Genomic DNA, 22,562 nt, shown 5'->3' with positions numbered 1-22,562 from the left:
GAGAACATTCCCTGCTGTCATCAAATGCAGACCTTGAGGACAAGAAACCGCTGCATCTTTTTGGTTTTGATTTTCTTAAATGGGATTTCAGGAGGTGTCTGTTCTGGCCTTCTGCTCGCAGCAGAATCAGATGTGGAGTCAGGCCACATTGCTCGAGGCTTTATCCCTTGGGGGCTGGAAAACACCCAAGGGCAGAGACTGCACAACGTCTGTGTGAAACCTGTTCCAATGCTTGGATGTCCTCATGGAGAAAAAGATTTTCCTTATCTCTGTGCTGAACCTTCCTTATTTCATCATCTAACTATTGTCTATTATACAATGACCCTTTCTAAAGTCATCTTTTCAGCAGACTGTCTAGACAAAGGCCCTTTCCATTGTGCTCCAGTTTTCTCCTCTCCCTGCTCTTTGTTCACTCACATTCCTGTCACCCACCCCAAGCTGCTGCTTTGACATCAGGGAGTTAAAAGCTTGCCCTGTCATTAAGTAGTCTAATTGTCTCTTTAGCCAACTCTTTAGTTATGTTTATATCTATATATCTATATATCTACTGACCTACCTACCTACCTGTCTAAAACATTTCTCATAAGATTATCCCTTGTAGAAAGGCAACGTCATTAGAGGCAGCTTGTAGTAAGCATATGGTGCAGAGTGTGTTTTATTGCACGATGAAACTTTATCGTGCTTGACTTTTCTTTGCTTGCAAATAGGCAAAAAAAATCTGTGCCTGTGTGCAGCCATTTCTCTAAGGAAAGCAAGTGCGGGTTGGTACAAAGGAGCTGTAACATCCAGCTGCAGAATTCAGTGGAGAAGTCTGATGTAAGGAAAAGTCCCTGGTGGCCAATGAGAGAAATGGTGGGGCTGGGGAGCTGAGGTGAAGGCTGTCCATACTGTGTCAGACCTCAAGGGAGTGCAATTCCTCCTGTCCAGGCGTCCTTAGGAGAGACCCTGGAGCAAGATCTACTGGGGAATGCTGCCATCACCTCTTCTCTAAACTGAAAAGTAGTAAAATACACCCTTGGAAATAAAACCTCCTCTTTGTTAGAAGTTCTTTGAAATCTTTCTCCACAACTACACTAGGAAACAGCTCCAATTATCTGTACAACTCTTGAAGACTTGAAGAAAATGACAGGGAGAGAGATGGCTCGTTAGGGCTTAATTTATTTTAAAGAGTCCCATGGTGTATTTGGAGGAGATTGCACAAACCTCTCAAAGACTCAATGTAAAAAGAAAAAACCCAAAGTACCTTGAAGCATTGAGTCCCACTGAGCACCATGACCAGCAAAGGCTCCCCGAGGACTCGTTAGAAGGGATAATTGGAGGCCATGATTGCAGGTAGGCAAAGGTAATGTGCAGGCAGCTGAGATGCAGAGGAAGCCCTGCTTTTGTTTGATGAAGCAGAAGGGCCAAGGCCTGAGCCCCAGCCCCTGGGAAGGCAGATCCTGTCCTTCACGCCTTGCTCAGGGCTCTTCCTGGGGCAGTGGGATGTGGGGGGTGTCGTGCTGAGTGAAGGACAACGGGATGGCAGTTCCCAGCCTTACTGGGGGTGTGCAAGGAGGCAACGAGGCCCCCCCAGTGCCTTAGGACAACATGTCTCCTCACAGGCCTTGGTGGCAGAGATGATTGCCAAGGGGACACGGACTTGGGTTCTCTTGGCGACTTCCAGCCTTGCCAGCGCCCTTTGCCATCTCCACCACACGTTGTCCTACGCTGTCCCACAGCTGCTTCTTTTCCCTCCACACCGTAGACACCCCTCTTACTACCTCACCTTGCTCTCACCCTGGCAGGTCCATACATTCACGGACATCTGTCCACCCTCACGCTCTGTTCCTTGAAACACAAAGAGATGGACTGATCTCATACTCCTTCTGGATGACCTCTTGTACCACAGCATTACCCTTGGAGTGACAGTTCTTCCTCCTCATGTCCAGTCTCCACCTTCCACGCTGCACTGTGTGGCAGCGTTTCTCTCTCCTGTTGTTTCCTACCTCCAAGGAAAGCTCCACCATCTGAGAAACAACCCTTCAGGCAGGCATCCCAACCCACCAGTCTTCTTGAGGCCTTTCACCTGACCAGGCAGAAGTAACCTCACCATGATCTCCCAAGGCTGCTAGCCTTTCAGCTTCTCAGATAGACACGACCAAGCCGTGTGCCTGCTGCTGTCCCATCATGTTCTCAGGCAGAACAGACATGACCACCAAGATATAAGCCCCCTTCCTGGACTAAGCCTAGGTCCTTTGGCAGATGGGATCTCACAGACAACGTGCCAACCAGGTGCCTTCTGCTGGCCTGTCAGAGATGCTGTCAGATGTGAGCTTTAAAGCACATATCCCAGCCATGGGCCAAGGTCTGGCCTATCAGCTATTTCAGAGTGAAGTGACCTCAGAGTCCCTTTCTCAGCCACATTCCTGCTGCTGGCCTATCACCTCCAGAGGCAGAACTGACCTCACCTCCCCATTTGCTTCCTACTGGATTATGAGGTACTTATACACAATTGACCACATCATACCATGCCCAACCATCACCCTCTTTGTGGCCCAGTACCTGAGCAGGTAAAAGTAAGCTGCTTTCATCAAATTTATCCAGTAGATTTCCTACCAACAATTTGAGTGGAGAAATGTTCCTCAGAGGAACTGCTGTATTTCTACCGCTGCATTTTATATCTCTACTGCTGCCTCTTTGTTTTGTCTTCTTCCTCTGTCGATTCTGTCTCCAAAAGCTCTCCAAGGGAGAGACTCATGGAATCATCAAATAACTCAGGTTGGAAGAGAGCCCTGAAGTTCCTCTTGTCCGGCTATCCTGCTCAAGGCAGGGTTAACCTGATGAGGTCGCTCAGAGGCTCTGCCCAGTTTGGCATCATCCACAAAGGAGCTGAAAATGCCCTCTGTCACATTGTACAGGGAGTTAATAAAGACATTCAACAGGGTTGGCCCAATCCGACTACATGGAGACTATGGAGACCATGTCAAAGCCCTTGCTAAGGTCTAGGTACGAAACATGCCCTTCTTGTCCCTACCCATGTGGGTTCGGCAGTCCCTTCCTTCTCTTTCAAGTGCCTGTAAATCCCTGCAGGTGTATTTGGCCCATCACCTTCTCAGGGACTAAGGTGAGGTTGACCAGCCTGTAATTCTCCCAGTCCTCCTCCTTGCCCTTCTTGAAGAAATGTTTGATGTCTGCCCTTTCTGAGGATCCCAAAACCTCTCTGATTGCTCTGACACGTTTGAGGGCACAATCCAGAAAGGGTGACGTGAGCAGAGAGGAGTACTGGTAAATGGTACAGACCACGGTACATCCAGGAGTTAGTGATCAGTGTCACAGAAAACCTGAGCAGACCCAGGCCTCTACTATGCTCTATGTACAGCTTGGCCTTCAGGCCATGTTCTGCCAAGCTTATCCCTGGGATGCAGAATTAATTTCATTGTAATGAGAAGCGTGCAGGAAGCTCCCACCTGGTAGCGGTGATTAGACCTTCTGCATGTCCTTACCTTTATCTAAAACTGCAACAATGATTTCACATGTGAAGAGCCTCTTTTGGGGGTGGTAGAAATGATGACTTGAATTTTGTTCCTTGTAAGAAAACACTGACAGTGATCACAGGAGTGTTGTGGTTTAACCCCAACCGCCAACTAAGCACCACCAGCGGCTTGCTCACTCCCTGCTCCAGTGGGATGGGGGAAAGACTCGGAAGGGTAGAAGTGAGAAAAGTGGTGGGTTGAGGTAAAGGCATTTCAATAGCTAACACAAAAGCTGCGCAAACAAACAAAGTAAAACAAGGAATTAATTCACCACTTCCCATCAGCAGGCAGGTGTTCGACTGTCTCCAGGAAAGCAGGGCTCCATCACATGTAATGGTTACTTGGGAAGACAAATGCTGTAACTCCAAATATCCCCATCTTCCTTCTTCTTCCCCAGCTTTATAACGTTAAGCACGATGTCATATGGTATGGAGTATCCGTTTGGTCAGGTGGGGTCAGCTGTCCCAGCCATGTCCCCTCCCAACTTGTTGTTCACCCCCAGCCTCCTCGCTGGTGGGGTGGTGTCAGGATCAGGAAAGTCCTTTACTCCATGTAAGCCCTGCTCAGCAATAACAAATCCATCTCTGTATTATCAAGACTGTCTTCAGCACAAATCCAAAACACAGCCCCATCCTAGCTACTCTGAAGAAAATGAACTCTATCCCAGCCAAAACCAGCACAGGCATGTTCCTGAGAGTGACTTTGGAGGAAGGCTTAAGGCTTCATGCACTGCCCTGAGGAGATCCCCTTTCATGATGGAACCACTCCTACAGAGGCCAGCTCTGTCACAGAAGTGCCCGTTGCCTGTCCCTGCCTGCGGTCACAGCACGACCACGCAGCAGGACTGTGACCAAGCTGCAGGGCAATCAGGCCTTACACCAAAGCCAAGTGTGGTGGGTCGACCCTGGCTGGAGGCCAGGTGCCCACCAGAGCCGCTCTCTCACTCTCCTCCTTCACTAGACAGGGGAGAAAAGGCATAACGAAATGCTTGTAGGTCGAGATAAGGACAGGGAGAGATCACTCACTAATTACCGTCACGAGCAAAACAGACTGAACTTAGAGAGGGAATTCATCTAATTTATTACTAGGCAAAACAGAGTAGAGGAATGAGAAATAAAATCCACTCTTAAAACACCTCCCCCCACCCCTCCCATCTTCCTGGGCTCAACTTCACTCCCGCCTTCAACCTTCCCTCCCCCTCAGCGGCACAGGGGGACAGGGAATGGGGGTTACGGTCAGTTCATCTCACGGTGTTTCTGCCGCTTCTTCATCCTCAGGGGAAGGACTCCTCTCATCGTTCCCCTGCTCCAGCATGGAGTCCCTCTCACGGGGTGCAGACCTTCAGGAGCAAACTGCTCCAGCGTGGGTCCCCCACGGGGTCACAAGTCCTGCCAGCAAACCTGCCCTGGCATGGGCTCCCCTCTTGACGGGTCCACCGGTCCTGCCAGGAGCTTGCTCCAACGTGGGCTTCCCACGGGCCGCAGCCTCCTTCAGGTGCCTCCACCTGCTCCGGCGTGGGGTCCTCCACGGGCTGCAGGTGGAATCTCTGCACCCCCTCATCCTTCCTCCATGGGCTGCAGGTGGAATCTCTACACCCCCTTATCCTTCCTCCATGGGCTGCAGGGGGACAGCCTGCCTCACCATGGCCTTCACCACGGGCTGCAGGGGGATCTCTGCTCCGGCGCCTGGAGCACCTCCTGCCCCTCCTTCTGCACTGACCTAGGTGTCTGCAGAGTTTCTTACATCTTCTCACTCCTCTCTCCGGCTGCAAAAGCTCTCTCTCTCTCTAAGTGTTTTTCTTCTTCTTAAATATGTTATCACAGAGGCGCTGATTGGCTCGGCCTTGGCCAGGGGCGGTTTTATCTTAGAGCCAGCTGGCATTGGCTCTGTCAGACACAGGGGAAGCTTCTGGCAGCTTCTCACAGAAGCCACCCCTGTAGCCCCCCCGCTACCAAAACCTTGCCACGCAAACCCAACACACCAAGGGATCAGAAAGAGATTGTGGAAGTGAAAAGAGAACAGCTCTGGGAGATCAAGTGCTTCCTGGCAGTGCTGCCATGCCAGGACTCTCTTCCCTGCCACCTCTGCACACAGGAACTGTCCCTGCACATCAATAAAGCTCTTGGAGGAAGGATCTCAGAAAAAAACCCAACCTTGCTGCAAGGCCCTTTATTTTACTTAAACACACAGAGAGCATGGCTCCTCATTTACACAGCCACTCGGTCAGAAAAGAAAAGCAGAGACTGAATTAGAGAGGGGACGACAACATCACTGCGAGTAAAACACCATCATCAACAATATAAATTACAGATGACACGCTGGGCCTGTAATGAGTTAATTAATAGCTGTTATGCAGCAGAAGATGGGCAGTTTATTGCTGCCGAATACCATCCAGTTCTCAGTTTCCACACTGCATCCTTGAGCTCCTGGTTCCTCATGCTGTAGATGAGGGGGTTCATGGCTGGAGGTACCACTGAGTACAGAACAGCCACCACCAGGTCCAGAGATGGGGAGGAGACAGAGGGGGGCTTCAGGTCAGCAAACATGGCAGTGCTAATAAACAGGGAGACCACGGCCAGGTGAGGGAGGCACGTGGAAAAGGCTTTGTGCCGTCCCTGCTCAGAGGGGATCCTCAGCACGGCCCTGAAGATCTGCACATAGGACACCACAATGAAAACAAAACACCCAAAGGCTAAACAGGCACTAACCACAATTAGCCCAGCTTCCCTGAGGTAGGCATCTGAGCAGGAGAGCTTGAGGATCTGGGGGATTTCACAGAAGAACTGGTCCACAGCATTGCCGTGGCAGAGGGGTAGGGAAGAAGTATTGGCCGTGTGCAGCAGAGCAGTGAGAAACCCACTGCCCCAGGCAGCTGCTGCCATGTGGGCACAAGCTCTGCTGCCCAGGAGGGTCCCGTAGTGCAGGGGTTTGCAGATGGCAATGTAGCGGTCGTAGGCCATGACAGTGAGAAGACAATACTCTGCTCCAAGCAAGAAGACAAACAGGAAGACCTGTGCAGCACATCCTCGGTAGGAAATGACCCTGGAGTCCCAGAGGGAATTGGCCATGGCTTTGGGGAGAGTGGTGGAGATGCAGCCCAAGTCAAGGAGGGAGAGGTTGAGGAGGAAGAAGTACATGGGGGTGTGGAGGCGGTGGTCACAGGCTATGGCAGTGATGATGAGGCCGTTTCCCAGGAGGGCAACCAGGTAGATGCCCAGGAAGAGCCAGAAGTGCAAGAGCTGCAGCTCCTGTGTGTCTGCGAATGCCAGGAGGAGGAACTGGGTGATGGAGCTGCTGTTGGACATTTGTTCACTCTGGGCTTGGGGAACTGTTGAAAGACGACATTGACAAGTCAGGGCAGACTTCTTTGAGCCTGTCCTATGCTGTTTCTCAAAAAATCCCCTCAAAATTACTTCTCTTTTTTGGGAGGGATCTTTATTTAAATCCTCTTTATGAGCTCAGGTTTGTGCTGCTGAGTGAGGGCACTTTCTCTGAAGGGGCAGAAATCCTCATCTTTCACCTTGCTCTCAGCCTGGACACTGGTGAGCCCTGAGGGACAAAAGGGCTCCCTGATCCCTAATGCAGAGTCAGGAGAGCTGGTCTGTCTATGAGTGATCTGCTGCTCACCACACAGTTTCCCTGTGGTTATTACGCTTTTATTCATCAGAGGTGATCTCACGCACTATATACTTGAAGAAGAAACTGGATGTTTCTGAGCTCGGAAGAATTCAGTTTCAAAGTCCATTCCTCAAAACTCTTCTCTCTTTCTCTAAGCAGCTGAGCAGAGAGTGATGCCGAGGGGTGGCCTGGCTCTCTGCTCCCTGGAGTTGTCCCTACTGGGAGCCGTTTCTCTGTCTCCAAGTCTCCTCCCTGTCAGTGCTCACAGACCCCATCCCACCTGCTCTGTGCTCAGCTCTGCCCTGAAGACACCTCCTGGCAGCAGGGCTCTGCCCAGGGCATCTCCCTGTTAGCAGCTCCGCAGGAGTAGGTCAGAGAAGCACTGATGCTGCAAGCAAAGGTGATGGTGGTGCTGTCTGCTGGTAGAGGAGTGGGTGAAGGCACTTAGGAGGCTTCTGGCAGCTGTGTTGATCCCTCAGTGTAAGGGTTCAGGAGTCTCGGTGACTTCTTCAAACTTGACAGCTCCTCTCCCCTTTCCCTTAGAAGAAAGCTGAGAAGGTAGTCCCTGCCTTGACCTTCCTCTTGAAATGCTGCCTCCGCCATTTTCCTCGTGGTGATCTGGAGCACTAACCAGCCCTGCCTACACAGCACCCTCTCAATCAATATCAGAAGGCTCCTACCCTGTTGGGGGTCACTTCTTCCACCCACTCCTTCTCCATGGTGTGTAACGCCGTGGGGAGCTCCCTGGTCAGGCTGAGTGCTGACCCTGGCAGGTGGCAGAGTCCCTGTCATGGCACATGAGACCCCTGGGGCATAGAGACCCTGCTCTGAAGAACAGTCCTGGGCACCCCTGGGCTGTACACCCACCTTCACACCCTGCAGCCGTCCCTGTCCCTCTCATGCCCTGTCCCTCTGATGGTGCAGCAGGAAAACCCTGCTCTGGAGCACGTCCTCCTGCTCTGTAGAAGAGAGAGATCCCATAGGCTGTGGGTTATGCCAGCTTTAGGAGATCCCTCCATGAACTGCAGCTGCATTTCTCTGCAGCCAGAGACTTACTGTGTCAAGGGCCGTGAAGATTTCTCCTCTTTTGAGCTCTCAGCATCCTCCCAGGCCCATCTGCCGTTGGCCATTCTCTTCCCCTCGCTGCCTGCAGGCAGTGCCCTCAGCCCTGCTGCGCTTTGCAGAGGAGCTGCTCCTGGGCAGAGCTGTCTCTCTGCAGCGCTGCCCGCTTGCCATGAGCTCCCTCCATCCCAGGAGCCCAGCTCAGATCAGCAGCAGAGGACCAGCCCAAGGCATTTTAATGACCCCTCTGGTGGGATTGGTCCCTGAACCTCAGACACTGAGAGGAAATTGAAGAAACCTTTGAAGAAGTCCAAGTCAGATGCAAACTCCAAAGTTTCTTGGAGTGTTAACAGGTCCCACTGAGGACCATTACTGACAAAGCCTCCCCAGGGGCTGGTTAGAGCAGAAAGCTGGAGGCAGAGATGACAGGTAGATAAAGGCAATGTAAAGGTGGAACAGATTCTGAGTAATCCTGGATGTCTTGTATCAAGTCAAAGGGACAAGCTGTGACCCCCAGCCCCTGGGAAGGGAGATCCTGTCCCTCACACATTGCTCAGGGCTCTTCCTGGGGCAGTGTGATGTGAGGATGGGCAATGTCAAGGGCAGGACCACGGTCCAACACCTCCCAGTCTCCCGGGTGGGGAAGGGGAGGCCATGAGACTCTAGTGCTGTAAGGATAAGGTGCTCCCTCATAGGCACCAGTGGCAGAGACAACAGCCATTGCCAAGGGGAGAAAGAGCTCATCTCTGTTGGGGGCTTTTCAGACTTTCGTCATCCCTCTATCCTCTCCACTGCAGGCCATCGTCCTATGGTGTCTCACACCTGTACCTCCTCCTCCTCCTCGAATCATCATAGAATGGTTTGGGTTGGGAGGGAGCTCAAAGATCATCTAGTTACAACCCGCCCTGCTGCGGGCAGGGACACCCTCCACTAGACCACGTTGCCCAAAGCCTCATCCAACCTGGTCTTAAACACTTCCAGGGATGGGGCATCCATCCAGGAGGATCTGCTCCATGATCTTGCCAGACACGGAGGTGCCTGCTGCCTCTTTCTCTGCAGGCTGTAGACATCCACCCTGCTACCACACCTTGCTCTCACCTCAGCATCTCCCTTCCTTTACTGATATCTCTCCACCCTCCCTGGCTGTTCCTTGAAACACAAAGCCTTGGGCTGATCCAGTTTCCCTCTGGGTGACTTCATACACCATGGCACTGCCCTTTGAGTACATTTCATCATGTCCAGTCTAGGCCTCCTCAGCTGCACTTTGTGGCATTACTTCTTTCTCATGCTCTATCTCACTACAAAGGGAAGCTCTATCATCTCTGAAGCAACTCTTCAAGCACTCTCAGGCCACTCCTGTACTGCCTGGAGCCTCCACACTGCTGGGCCAAAGAACGCCCAGTCCCTTGACAACCCCACACAGGTCATGTGCACTAGGTCCCAAGCCTCACCTTGGCAGACCTCCACTTGACACTCTCCACTTCCTCCCTGCTTCTCCAAAAGCCACACCCTGGGACACACCCATGTGTGTAGGCCACACCAATGTGAGTTGAGGGGGATGATAAGGCAGGTTGGTTGAGGGGCCCATGTTCCTCCTAATGCAGCCCCGTGACGCAGCAATGCCCCTAATGCAACACTGTGGTTGGTGAATGTCTGCTGTGGACCTCCTGATGAGGCAGAGGAAGTAGATGAGGCCTTCTTCAGACACCTGGAAGAAGCCTCATGTTTGCAGGCCCTGGTCCTCATGACAGACCTGCAGTATCCCAGTATTGACTGAACGGGCAAAACAGCAAGGTGAAAGCCATCCAGGAGGTTTCTGGAGTTCACTGACAACGCCTTCCCGACAAGGGTGACTGAGAGGCCAGTGAGGGGGGCTGTCCTTCAGGACGTCATCCGTCGAAACAAGGAAGAGCTGGTCAGGGATGGAATATCTGGGGTCAGAAAGTAGAGCTGAGTTTCCTGAGGGAAGGGAACAAGGCAAAGAGCAGGACTTGAGGAGAGACAGCTTTGGCGTGCTGAGGAACCTGCTTGGAAGAATCCCATGGTTTAGGGTCCTGCAGAGAAGAGGGAAGAGCTGTTTGCTAGACAAGGATCTCCTCTTCAAGCTTCATAACAGTACACCCAGACATGCAGGAAGTCAAGCAACATTGCAGGAGGCTGGACTGGGTGAGAAAGGAGCCCCTGACAAAAATCAAGCATGAAGAGGAAGCCCAGAGAAGGTGGAAGCTGGCTGCCTTCCAGCCTCAATGGTTCTGTGATTTGGCGATGGAGAGAGCCGTTGTGGTGGGTTGACCCCAGCTGGATGCTGAGTTCCCACCAAAGCCTCTCTATCACTCCCCCTCCTCAACTGCACAGGGGAGAGAAAAGATAACAAAAGGCTTGTGGGTTGAGATAAGGACAGGGAGAGATCGTTCACCATTTACCATCACGGGCAAAACAGACGCAACTTAGAAAAAAATAATCCAATTTATTACCAAGTGAAACAGAGTAATAAGAAATAAAACCAAATCTCAAAACACCTTTCCCCCACACCTCCCTTCTTGCCGGGCTCAACTTTGCTCCCGATTTCTCTACCTCCTCCCCCTCAGCAGAACGGGGGGACGGAGAATGGAGGTTGTGGTCAGTTCATCACACATTGTCTCTGCCCCTCCTTCCTCCTCACGGAGGACTCCTCATGCTTCCCCTGCTCCAGCGTGAGGTCCTTCTCCTAGGAGACAGTCCTCGGTGAACTTCTCCAGCTTGAGTCCTTCCCACAGGCTACATTTCTTCATGACCTGCTCCAGCGTGGGTCCCTTCCACGAGGTACAATCCTTCAGGAACAGACTGCTCCAGCATGGGTCCCCCAGCGGAGTCACAAGTCCTGACAGAATAACCGCTCCAGCGTTGGCTCCTCTCTTCATGGGTCCACAGGTCCTGCCAGGAGCCTGCTCCAGCGCTGGCTTCCCACAGGGTCACAGCCTCCTTCAGGTGTCTCCACCTGCTCCGGCGTGGGGTCGTCCGTGGGCTGCAGGTGGATATCTGCTCCACCATCAACCTCCATGGGCTGCAAAGGAATCTGCTCTGGCGCCTGGAGCACCTCCTCCCCCTCCTTCTGCACTGACCTTGGTGTCTACAGAGTTGTTCCTCTCAAATTGTCTCAGTCGCTCTCTTTTTCTTCCTTCTTAAATATGTTATCACAGGGGCACTGCCACAGTTGCTGATAGGCTTGGCCTTGGCCAGCATTGGGTCCGTCTTGGAGCCGGCTGGCATCAGCTCTATCGGACACAGGGGAAGCTTCTAGCAGCTTCTCGCAGAAGCCACCCCCTGTAGCCCCCCCCCCGCCCCCGCTAGCAAATACATGTCTCTGTGTGTGTGTGTGTGTGTTAGTCTGTGTGTGTGTGTTTCTCCATGGGGTAACTGGAGGGATGAGGGAATCCCAGGGCCAGCTCCTGGATAGATGGAGAGTTTAAGATCAGCTCCTGGAGACATCACTACTGTACGTATGGGCTTTCCCATAGCCCCTGCAGAAACTGTGATACATGTTCATACCCGCATCTTCCAAAAGCCTTCAAAATCGTGTGAATCCTGGTGAATTTTGAAGGTGTGCTTGCTTTCATCCTAGGACTGCTGACTCCCCAAAAGCCTCACAATCATTGCACCAGAAATTGCATTAAGTTGTCTGATAGGTGTCCAGAGGGAAAGGCAGCTCGAGGAGAGTGGCATGACTACTGCATGCAGGGAAGGGAATACAATGATTTGGCTAGCAGGCAAGGATTTGGGTCCTCTGTGCTGTAGGCACTACAAGGGACACCATACCAGCCAGTGGTGCGTGCTCAGCGTGAACAAGGTCAACTGCATCTGAGGCCGTGGTAGGAGAAGCTCTGCCACCCCAGACATCTTGAGTTTTCATCCCCCTGCAGTGAGCCGTGGTGTGGTGACATCTGGACCGGTGTGTCCCTCTGTGGGAATTGCTGCTGTCGAGAGGTGGGGAGGAACTGGAGAGTGCCCCGAGGAGGTCTGCACATGTCCTGTACTTTAGGCCTCAACCCCATCTTTGCCGACCTCTTCCATACCCACTCAACCCTGGGAACATGCCGCTCCTGGAGAACCACTGCGCCCTCCAGGCAGCTCCAGATTCCTCTCCTAGACGATGGGTGTCCTTAATGTCACCTGTGTGAGAGCCCTGGGCACACCCCTCAGTTACACTCACCATCTTACCTGTCATCAGACACCGACTGGTGACGCATAAATCCCGTCCGACGTCTCGTCTCTAAAAGGTCACAAACAGACGCTGAGCTTTTTGCTCCCAAACACATGGAGGAAGAGGAATTTCAGTGGGGCAGTTCCTCATGCCTCTTTGGAGAAAGAGCCCGGACAGAAAGCACTGCACCGGAGAGATCCCACGGTATTATCGAGATGCTACGAGTCACGCTAACTCTGAGCAGTGTTGAACATACTTTTATAAAGGCAGCCAGGCTCACTTATACATGCAAAGTTGGTACATGACTCAGATACAGTGACGTAAATGCAAATATTTGTGAAGAAAGAAACATAAAAACCATGAATGAAAAATATCAACAGCAATAATGATAATTATAGTTTAAACCAAAGGAAACTAAACCAAAAAAACCCAACCTCACAACAAACAAACAAAAAAAATGGAATCAGATACACTGGGAATCATTTGTGGACAGAGGTGGTAATTCTGTCACTACAGCAAAATGTCCTTGGAATCATTTTCTCAAGGGCATCCTTGAGCTCCCGGTTCCTCATGCTGTAAATAGTGTGTCACTACTGGAGGTACCACAGAGTACAGAACAGCTACCACCAGATCCAGAGATGGGGAGGAGATTGGGGGGACTTCAGGTGGGCAAACACGGTACTGCTGCTAAACAGGGAGACCACGGCCAGGTGAGGGAGGCACGTGGAAAAGGCTTTGTGCCGTCCCTGCTCAGAGGGGATCCTCAGCACGGCCCTGAAGATCTGCACATAGGACACCACAATGAAAACAAAACACCAAATGCTAAACAGACACTAACCACAATAAACCCAGCCTCACTGAGGTGGACATCTGAGCAGGGGAGCCTGAGGATCTGGGTGATTTCATGTCGGAACAGGTCCAGGGCATTGCCCTGGCAGAGGAATAGGGAACAATTATTGATACTTGGCAGGAGAGAAATCCCCATATTGCTATGCTGCTGGAGGCATTGACCCACAAATCTCGAATGCTGACATGTGGGAGTTTCAGGCCAGAGGGACCTTCACACCCTCGTGCCTTTGGCCAACAGAAAGGCAAGGTCTGCATCTGGAGCAGAATAAACCGCATGCATGAGGACCATGACGTGCCTGGCTGAGGAGTGTCCTGAGGAGAAGGGCATGGGAGTTATGATGGATGCCATATGAGCCAGTGGGTTTCCCATTTTGAAAGGTGGATGGAGAAACTGGAGAATGTCCAGAGGCAGTTTGTCGTGATGAGATTTGGGGCCTAAAGCACGAGCCGTGTGGAGAGGCAGAAGGAACTGGGTCTCTTTAGTCTGCTGAAGGTGAGGAGCAGGACACTCAAAGGCAGCTGAATCCTGGCAGAGGCAACAGCCACAAGTTTCCTCCTGGGACCTTCACACTGGGCCTTCAGAAAGAGTGAACAGAGGGTGCTGCTGATGGCAGCAGGACACCCAGAACTCTCTGTGATCTCCATCTTTGGAGGTCTTCAGTTTCCAGCCAAGCTGACTGTGGGACTGGCGATACCCCACCCTTTGCTGGGAGGCTGGACCAGAGATCCCAGCGCTCCCTTTCCCAACAACCCTTCCATAAGCCTGTGCCTTGCAGTGTGCCCCAGGAGAAAGGATTCAGCTGGAGGTGGGGGTCTCTGCAGCAGGGGGTCATAGGACGATTCAGGGTGGAATGCTCCTGTACTCAGGAGGTCTCTAGTTCTACCTTTGGTTCCAAGCAGGGCCAGCTCGGAGGTCGGAGCAGGTTGCTCCATAGACATCAGCATCCCAGTACAGAGGCTGCACGTGTGCCAGGCATTGAATCCACCGTTATGGAAATGGACACAAAGACTTTGAGCGGCTCCTTGAACCCAGGAATCGGTATGCCATGCCTCCCGAGATTCCCAGGAACACCTAAGCTTTCTGTGCAGAGGAATGCGAGTCCACTTTCCCTGTCCTGGCCCGTCTCCTGGCAAATGTGGTGCTGTAGGTTCTGAAGAGAACCAGAAGAATCTCTTTGAGGAGGTTAGTTTCATTTTACATGCTGAATTGCAGGGCAGATGAAGGGAGCTCAGAGCTTCCAGGCTCCCTGCCGCACAGTTAGGACATCAGAGACTGGAAATGCAGGTAGCGGTGTTGTGTTAGCGTACACCACGTGGAAATGTTGTCTTCCTTTGTGCTTTTGCATAAGCTGGGGTCTGTCCCTTGGCCGCCTGTGGCTAAATAAGCAACAGCTCCCCTCTTCCACCTCCCTCTCCTCCACACAACAGGGAGGAGAGAGATGAAGCAGGGATAATTTAAGGGCAATACTGTCTAAGAAGTGTAATATTGAAATGGTAACAGTGAGGGAAGCAGCACTGCATTTTAAGAACTTCATGCCAGAGGCTAACTGCTGAGAACTTATGGCTCTTTTGTAAAGTAGAAATGAATGTTGGGAATGAAATTGAAGTGCTTTGATTAATCCTAATGAAGAAAAAGAAGGAATTCCCTTACAGCACTGTGCTGTTCGTGTTATTAGTGACAGGACCACTAATTCCTTAAACGTCCTTGAGAGAGTCTTTATTTTCCTCCTTTCCAAAGCTTAGTCTACTCAGATTGCCAGAGGACTACCTCCAATCTCTGCAACCCAAAGCTCTCCAGCCTTCTCTCATCAAAGGTCTTTTACCCCGGGACATATCTCACCATCACTTCAATACGCTGCCCGGGGTCTATTTTTCAGGTGGGTGAGGTCAGGCTATTCCTTTGCAAAGCCTTCCCTACAAAAGTCTTGTCTAGGTGCTGATCCCACTGTAGCACCTCATGCTGGGCACCACTCCAGCCTCCTTCTGCAGAGCTCCAGTGGATGGGCAATTTTCCTGTTTCTGTCCTACCCATTCACCTTCCCAATCTTTTTGTATTGTTTGCTTATCGAATATTGTCTCAGGAAACACATTTGTCCTCCACAGCATCAGCCATTTGCAATTGCAGGCTGAGATATTTCCCCTCGTGGAGCAGACATTGTGCAAAGCTGCTCCATTTGGGGAAACCCACTTCATGCTGCATAGGCATTTGGGCTACAACCCCCCACTGGCTCATTTTTTAAAGAGACAGTTTCAGACTGGCAAAGCAGATTCAGCACATAAATGCGTGTGCTGGTTTTGGCTGGGACGGAGTTAATTTTCTCCATAGTAGCTTGCATGGGGCTGTGTTTTGGATGTGTGCTGAAAACAGTGTTGATAACACAGGGATGGTTTAGTTACTGCTGAGCAGTGCTTGCACGATGTCAAGGCCTCTTCTGCTTCTTGCACCATCCCACCAGCGAGAAGTTTGGAGGGGACACGGCTGGGACAGCTGACCTCACCTGACCAAGGGATATTCCATACCATATGACATCGTGTTGAGCCATAAAAGCTGGTGGAAAAAGAAGGAAGGAGAGGGCATTGGGAGTGATGGTGTGTGTCTTCCCAAGTAACCATTGCGCGTGATGGAGCCCTGCTTTCCTGGAGATGGCTGAACACCTGCCTGCTGATGGGAAGTGATGGAGGAATTCCTTGTTTTGCTTTGCTTGTGTGCACGGCTTTTGCTTTACCTAATAAACTGCCTTTATCTCAGCCCCCCAGTTTTCTCACTTTTACCCTTCCGAGTCTCTCCTTTCCCACCAGGGTGGGGAGTGAGCAAGTGTGTGGTGCTTAGTTGCCGACTGGTATTAAACCATGGCAAAAAGACACTCCACGGGTCCCTGGGACTCTATCCCAGTGCTGGACTTTCCCCCCGGTGACTTTTTTTTTTATTCTTTCTGTCAAGTTAGTGAAACATTACACAACTCAGTGCAAGACATCATAGCAGGGGAAGATGACCTTCATGTCTTTTAATGTTTTTAGGTTGATTCCATGCGGTGACACTCTAGACAGTCCATGGGGTCTAGCAAGTGATTTCTCAAACCTGAGGGGAGTCATCTCTTCATCGGTTGTGTCACCTTTGGGCCTCCTTGACTACTGACCACAATTCGACTATTTCCCTTTAACTTTACATTGGTCAGACAGAGCTTGAAGGAGCTGTTTGCATTAATCATGGTGGGGCATGACATACCAGGAATGCCTCAGGCCACCTTCCCCCTTCTTGAGGAGGATGGAAGCCAGGCTGGACATGTGGGGTTTTTTGGGGCAAATGTGGGATGCCTTTTTTCAGACAACCACGTACCCCAGTGGGGCATTTGGGACTATTTGGGGCTATTTTACATACTCTGTAGTATCACTTTGTCCATAGGAGTCTCTTCAAGGCAATTCTCACTTCCTTGTTCCTCAGGCTATAGATGACAGGGTTAAACATGGGGGTCACAATTGTGTAGAACAGGGCAAGGTACTTGTCAGGGTCTACAGAATCCCTTGACCGTCGCTTTAAGTAGACAACTGTGGCTGAGCCATAGAAGAGCGTCACCACCGCGAGGTGTGAAGAGTAGGTGGAAAAGGCTTTGTGTCTGCCCAGAACTGAAGGTATTTTCAGAATTGCCCTGATAATTTTAAGGTAAGAAATAACTATGAAGGAGAAGGGAAGGATCGCAAAGACCAGGATGATGGTGTACAGCATCACTTGGTTCCAGAAAGTGTCTGCACAGGCCAGTTCCAGCAGAGGGGGGACATCCCAGAAAAAGTGGCGAAGGTCCCGGGATGCACAGAAGGGCAAAGTGAACACCTGGTAGGTCTGTCCTACTTGCACTGGTATGACGACCACCCACGACCCCACCAGCAGTCTGATGCAGACACCCCTGCTCATGATGAGGGTGTAGTGCAGGGGGGTCTCAGATGGCTATGTAGCAGTTGTAGGCCATGGCAGCCGGGAGAAGGCATTCGATGCTGCCCAGCAAAACCAGGAAATAGAGCTGGGCAGCACAGCCAAGGAAGGAGATCCTGCCGTCTTCCGTCAGGAAACCCACCAGCATTTTTGGCAGAGTGACTGACGTGGAGCAGATCTCCAGGAAGGACAGGTTCCTCAGGAAGGCACTCCTTTTGGTCAGTTGAAGACCTCTATAGGATGCCCTGGAGCTAAGGTATAGTTACAGTTTCAGTTGTCATAAACGTGGGCATCTGCTGTCATTTCACCTGGCCAAAGAAATTTCCCACCAGCCTCCAAGGTGATGGCCCCAGATGCTGCCCTGTCGCTAGGAAGTGCTCCATTAGATCTTGCAGTTACCAGCACACATCTTGGTCACCTCTGGCATCTCAAAGATAACCAGGTGTTGTGTCTCAGCAGCTCACTCATGGCCTTTATCTTCATGAATTACCATGGGAGCTGGGACAAGCAGCTTACATGCAGGTGCCTGTTTTGTGCCCACCTTAACTGAGGCAAGAGGAATCCGACATCCTGAGGGTTTGTGGCAGGGAGCTGAGTCCCCCTCCGGCCCCAGGACTATAAAACTACAACTGAGATGCGTCTAATGACTCGGGTGCATCTCTTCCCTCAGCAGAGGTAAAGGAGATCCCTCCTGGTCGCTGTCTTGGTTTCCTGTCTCTAATGATGGGACATGAAAAGGTGAATCTTGGACATGACTCAGTCTGTTTGGAGAAATGACTCTACTGGAAAGAAGTGTCCTTCCCCAGCGGAGGGAGGGAACATCAGTGATTGCTTCAGCCTGTTTCACAGCAGGTTCCCCCAGAGCCCCAGGGACATTCTCTGAGGGAGCCCAGAGGGGGCAGAGAAAGTGCTGCCTTGGGCTGGTCCTCTGCTGCTGAGCTGGGCTGGGCTCCTGGGATGGAGGGAGCTCCTGGCAAGCGGGCAGCGCTGCAGAGAGACAGCTCTGCCCAGGAGCAGCTCCTCTGCAAAGCGCAGCAGGGCTGAGGGCACTGCCTGCAGGCAGCGAGGGCAGAGGGGGAAACGGCAGAGATATTACAGGCACTGTGGAGTGGGCTAATGCTGAGAGTTCGCTGTTGGAGAAATCTACACAGGCCTTGACACGGTAAGTGTCTGGCTCCAGGTCGATACACAAATGTCCTGGAGGGGCTTCCTAGAGCTCACACATCTTGCTGCAGCTAAGATCTGGCAGGATGGCAATCAGGGTTTCTTTACTGTGGAGAAGGACATGCTCCAGAGCAGGGCTTCTGCGTAGCACCATCAGAGGGACAGCACACGAAGTTTCCCTTCTCCTGGGGCTGGCTGCAAGGGTGTGCAGCCAGGTGTACAGCCAGGGGTGCCCAGGGCTGTCCTTCAGAGCAGGGTCCCTGCACCCCAGGGGCTGTGTGCTGGAGCAGGGACTCTGCTGCCTGCCAGGGTCAGCACTCAGCCTGCCTGGGGAGCTCCCCACAGCACCTGGGGATAAGCTCTGGGTGGAAGGGGTGATGCCTGGCAGGGCAGAGGCCTTCTGGAGTCAAGAGGGTGTTGCATGGGTCAGAGGTGCTCACAGGTTCAGATCCCCCGCCAGGGCATTTGCAGAGGGTCCTTTTGAAGTAGGACATCAAGGCAACATGTACCTGAAAGTGCAGGAACCTGTGCTTTCAGTTTTGCGCTCTTCATTGGCTGGGGGGCAGTGGGAGATGGGAATTTATTTTTCTGCTCTGGTGAAGGCACGGAGACCCTAGTTCTAATTCAGACTTCTCTGAACTGCTGCTGAGCCCCCGCACACACAGAGATGTCCCTGCTTCCAGGAGGGGTCTGCAGGGCAGAGCTGAGCACACAGTGGGTGCGATGGGGTCTGTGAGCACTGACAGGGAGGAGATGTGGGGACAGAGAAACAAATCCCAGCAGGAACAGCTCCAGGCTGCAGAGATATGGGCAGGGAGTGAGAAGAAGCTGCTGCCAGAAATGCCAGGGGAGGGGGGGGGATTCAGGCACCTCTGTGCCATTTGCTACAGCGCCGACGCCTTCCCCGGAGCAAGCCCCTGATCTCTTCTGCCACACAGCAGAGCCTTCACCTTGAAGGCCATGTGCTCCACGGCATGAGTTACCTCCTCGGCAGATGGACCCCTGATGAGGGGAATCTCCCAAGTGCTCATCCGTTTGTCCCCGTACTGCCTCCATCAACAGGGGCATTGGGGAATTTCTCCAGTTCCCCCCTCCTCTTCATGCTGCCTTTCTTCCCACCTAAGGTGGGAGCTCCGGGCAATGCTGCTTGCAGGGCTCAGTGAGCCAACTCACTGTTCCGGACAGGTGATCTTGAGGACATTTGGTTATTTCCCTGGGCCATCCTGCTGTGCTGCAGGCTGTCTTCCAGAAGGGCACAGCCTTCCCATTCCGTCTGTGTGTTACGTAGCAGCCCCTCAGTACTAAGGCCATGGAAATGCTGCTGGCAGGGTGTATGCAAGCACCTGTGATGAGCCCCCTGCGTCCCTGGCTGGGAGGGGAGGGCTGAGCTGAGACAATGTGAGGAGTTTGGAGATGGGCACTTGGGAACTGCATTCACCCCATTGTCCATTTTCTTCTCAGGGGGGTCTGGGTGCAATCGCCCTCCAGCTCAAGGAGGTGACAGCCTAGGGTAACTGAGACCGGGTCTGACGGACAGACTGTCCCTCGGCACAAAGGGACAGTCCCTTTGCCACACAGGACCCACAAGGTTTCTCTCAGCGACAAGCAGAAGTGCCACTTGGGGGATCCTCAGCCAGCTCCCACCCGAATTCACTAAATGGACCAGCAAAAGGTCTTTCTGAAAGGAAAGAGGCGGTTTGGGGGGTTTCCATGAGAACTGGAAGAAATACTTCTCTGAGATGTCTACCCTAACTTGTCACTACTTCTTCCTCCTTTGACAGGTCCCAATGCCCAGAGACAGCAAATGTCCAATGACAGCTCCATCACCCAGTTCCTCCTCCTGGCATTCGCAGACACACGGGAGCTGCAGCTCTTGCACTTCGGGCTCTTCCTGGGCATCTACCTGGCTGCCCTCCTGGGAAACGGCCTCATCATCACTGCCATAGCCTGTGACCACCACCTCCACACCCCCATGTACTTCTTCCTCCTCAACCTCTCCCTTCTAGACCTGGGCTTCATCTCCACCACTCTCCCCAAAGCCATGGCCAGCTCACTCTGGGACAACAGATCCATCTCCTACTCAGGATGTGCTGCACAGCTCTTTTTCTTTCTCTTTTTGATTTCAGCAGAGTATTTTCTCCTCACCGTCATGGCCTACGACCGCTACGTTGCCATCTGCAAACCCCTGCACTACGGGACCCTCCTGGGCAGCAGAGCTTGTGCCCACATGGCAGCAGCTGCCTGGGGCAGTGGGTTTCTCACTGCTCTGCTGCACACGGCCAATACATTTTCCCTACCCCTCTGCCACGGCAATGCTGTGGACCAGTTCTTCTGTGAAATCCCCCAGATCCTCAAGCTCTCCTGCTCAGATGCCTACCTCAGGGAAGTTGGGCTTCTTGTGGTTAGTGCCTGTTTAGCCTTTGGGTGTTTTGTTTTCATTGTGGTGTCCTATGTGCAGATCTTCAGGGCCGTGCTGAGGATCCCCTCTGAGCAGGGACGGCACAAAGCCTTTTCCACGTGCCTCCCTCACCTGGCCGTGGTCTCCCTGTTTATCAGCACTTGCATATTTGCCTGCCTGGAGACCCCCTCCATGTCCTCCCCATCCCTGGATCTGGTAATGGCAGTTCTTTACTCAGTGGTACCTCCAGCCGTGAATCCTCTCATCTACACCATGAGGAACCAGGAGCTCAAGGATGCAGTGTGGAAACTGAGGACGGGATGATTTTCAGAAGCAATAAACTGTTCATCATCATCTCCATATCACTCATAATATAACTCATTGCAGCCCCAACCTGTCTTCTGAAGTTTTTTTTGCTTTTGTTTTGGGGGGGATTTCGGGTTTTTTCTTTTGTTTTACTGATGATAATGTGGTCCACAAAGCAATGTCATTATTCATGCCACTTCTGCATCAGGATCTACCTTTCCTGTGTGATCCAGAGAGTGTGTTAATGAGAAGCAAGACTGTCTGTACATTTAAAGAAATCAAAGGACCCTGCAGTGACTGGTTTGTTTGAGATCCTTCCTGAGAGACCTTTCTGGAGCTGCAGGTCAGTGCCTGTGTGCACAGGTGGAGGGGAAAAGAGTCCCAGCACAGGAGCACTGCCAAGCAGCACCAGCGCTTGGTCTTTCCTGAGCTGCTCTCTTTTCACTTCCACACTCTCTTTCTGAGCTCTTGTTTTGGTGCAAGGCCTGAGAGCACTGGCAGCTTGGTCAGAGTCCTGCTGCGTGGCAGTCCTGTGATCATAGGCAGGGACAGGCAATGGGCACTACTATGACAGAGTTTGCCCCCATAACAGTGTTTCCGTCAGACAAGGGGACCTCCTGAGGCAGTGCCTGAAGGCGTAGGTCTTCCTTCAAAGTGGCTGTCAAGAACAAGCACAAGAAAGTGCCCTGGTGAGGAAAACACCAGTGAACAGACCAAGTGTTTGAATGTGCAGGGTGGGGGAACGCACACAGCAGTGTCCTCGCACAGCCAGTCCTCCTGGGATAGCCTTGAAGGACCAGCAGAGCAGGGTCTGGTCTGTGCCTGTGGTCACTGGACACCCCAAGGAAAGTGCCCCAGGGCAATCATCACAGGCCAGCCCCTTGCAACCACCATTCCCAACACTGGCTTCTCACTCCAGCTCAGAGAGGTGGTTTGTCCCTCCTGTTCAGAAGGAGGACACTGCATGACTAGGTCAGAAGTCCACGTCTGCATTTTACAGACGAGATAGAAGCATGCACATCATGTGCATGTGGGGAGATGAACCTGAGTGAGCATGAATGCCGTCAGCTCTCCCTTAGAGGTGCCACGAAGGCTCGAGGGACAGACAGTGTCTTGAGGTCACTTCACTGGGAGAGTAACTTCCCCTGGGAAACCACCTGAATGCAACACTGGGATGGGCTTCCTTGGACCTAAGTCCCGGTGTCCATTCCTCATGCCGTGGGGCATCTCAGATGAGTGCAGGGCAGGGCGACACACTGCAGGGCTGAGGTGCCTCCCAGCCTCCTCCCGGAGTGGCAACAAGAGGCCAGAGAGACACTGTGACTGCTGCGATGCACTGCCTCTGTGTCTGCAAGGGAAGGACTCGTGGCTCTGAACACCCCTGTGTATATGAGGAGTCAATGAGGCCAGCTCAGGTGCGGACATCTCACAGGGCCTTGACGTTTCTATTTGTGACTGCAGGAACAACCCCCAACTTCCCCTTGAGATTCCTCTCACCCGCCTTGGACAGGCTCATTGCAAATACTCCTGTCTGCTCGCGTCACC

The 22,562-nt window shown here is 52.3% G+C and overlaps 1 pseudogene; it reads left to right on the top strand.

The window, feature by feature from the left end:
• LOC129201110 (olfactory receptor 14J1-like) overlaps positions 1-21,035 on the top strand; it is a 32,861-nt pseudogene extending 11,826 nt beyond the window's left edge.
• Positions 21,036-22,562: the final 1,527 nt, after the last annotated feature.

The sequence above is a fragment of the Grus americana genome, unplaced genomic scaffold, assembly GCF_028858705.1.
Source record: "Grus americana isolate bGruAme1 unplaced genomic scaffold, bGruAme1.mat scaffold_778, whole genome shotgun sequence".
Taxonomy (NCBI): domain Eukaryota; kingdom Metazoa; phylum Chordata; class Aves; order Gruiformes; family Gruidae; genus Grus; species Grus americana.
Note: the sequence above shows the minus strand (reverse complement) of the source record. Positions and strands in the feature narration are given on the sequence as shown.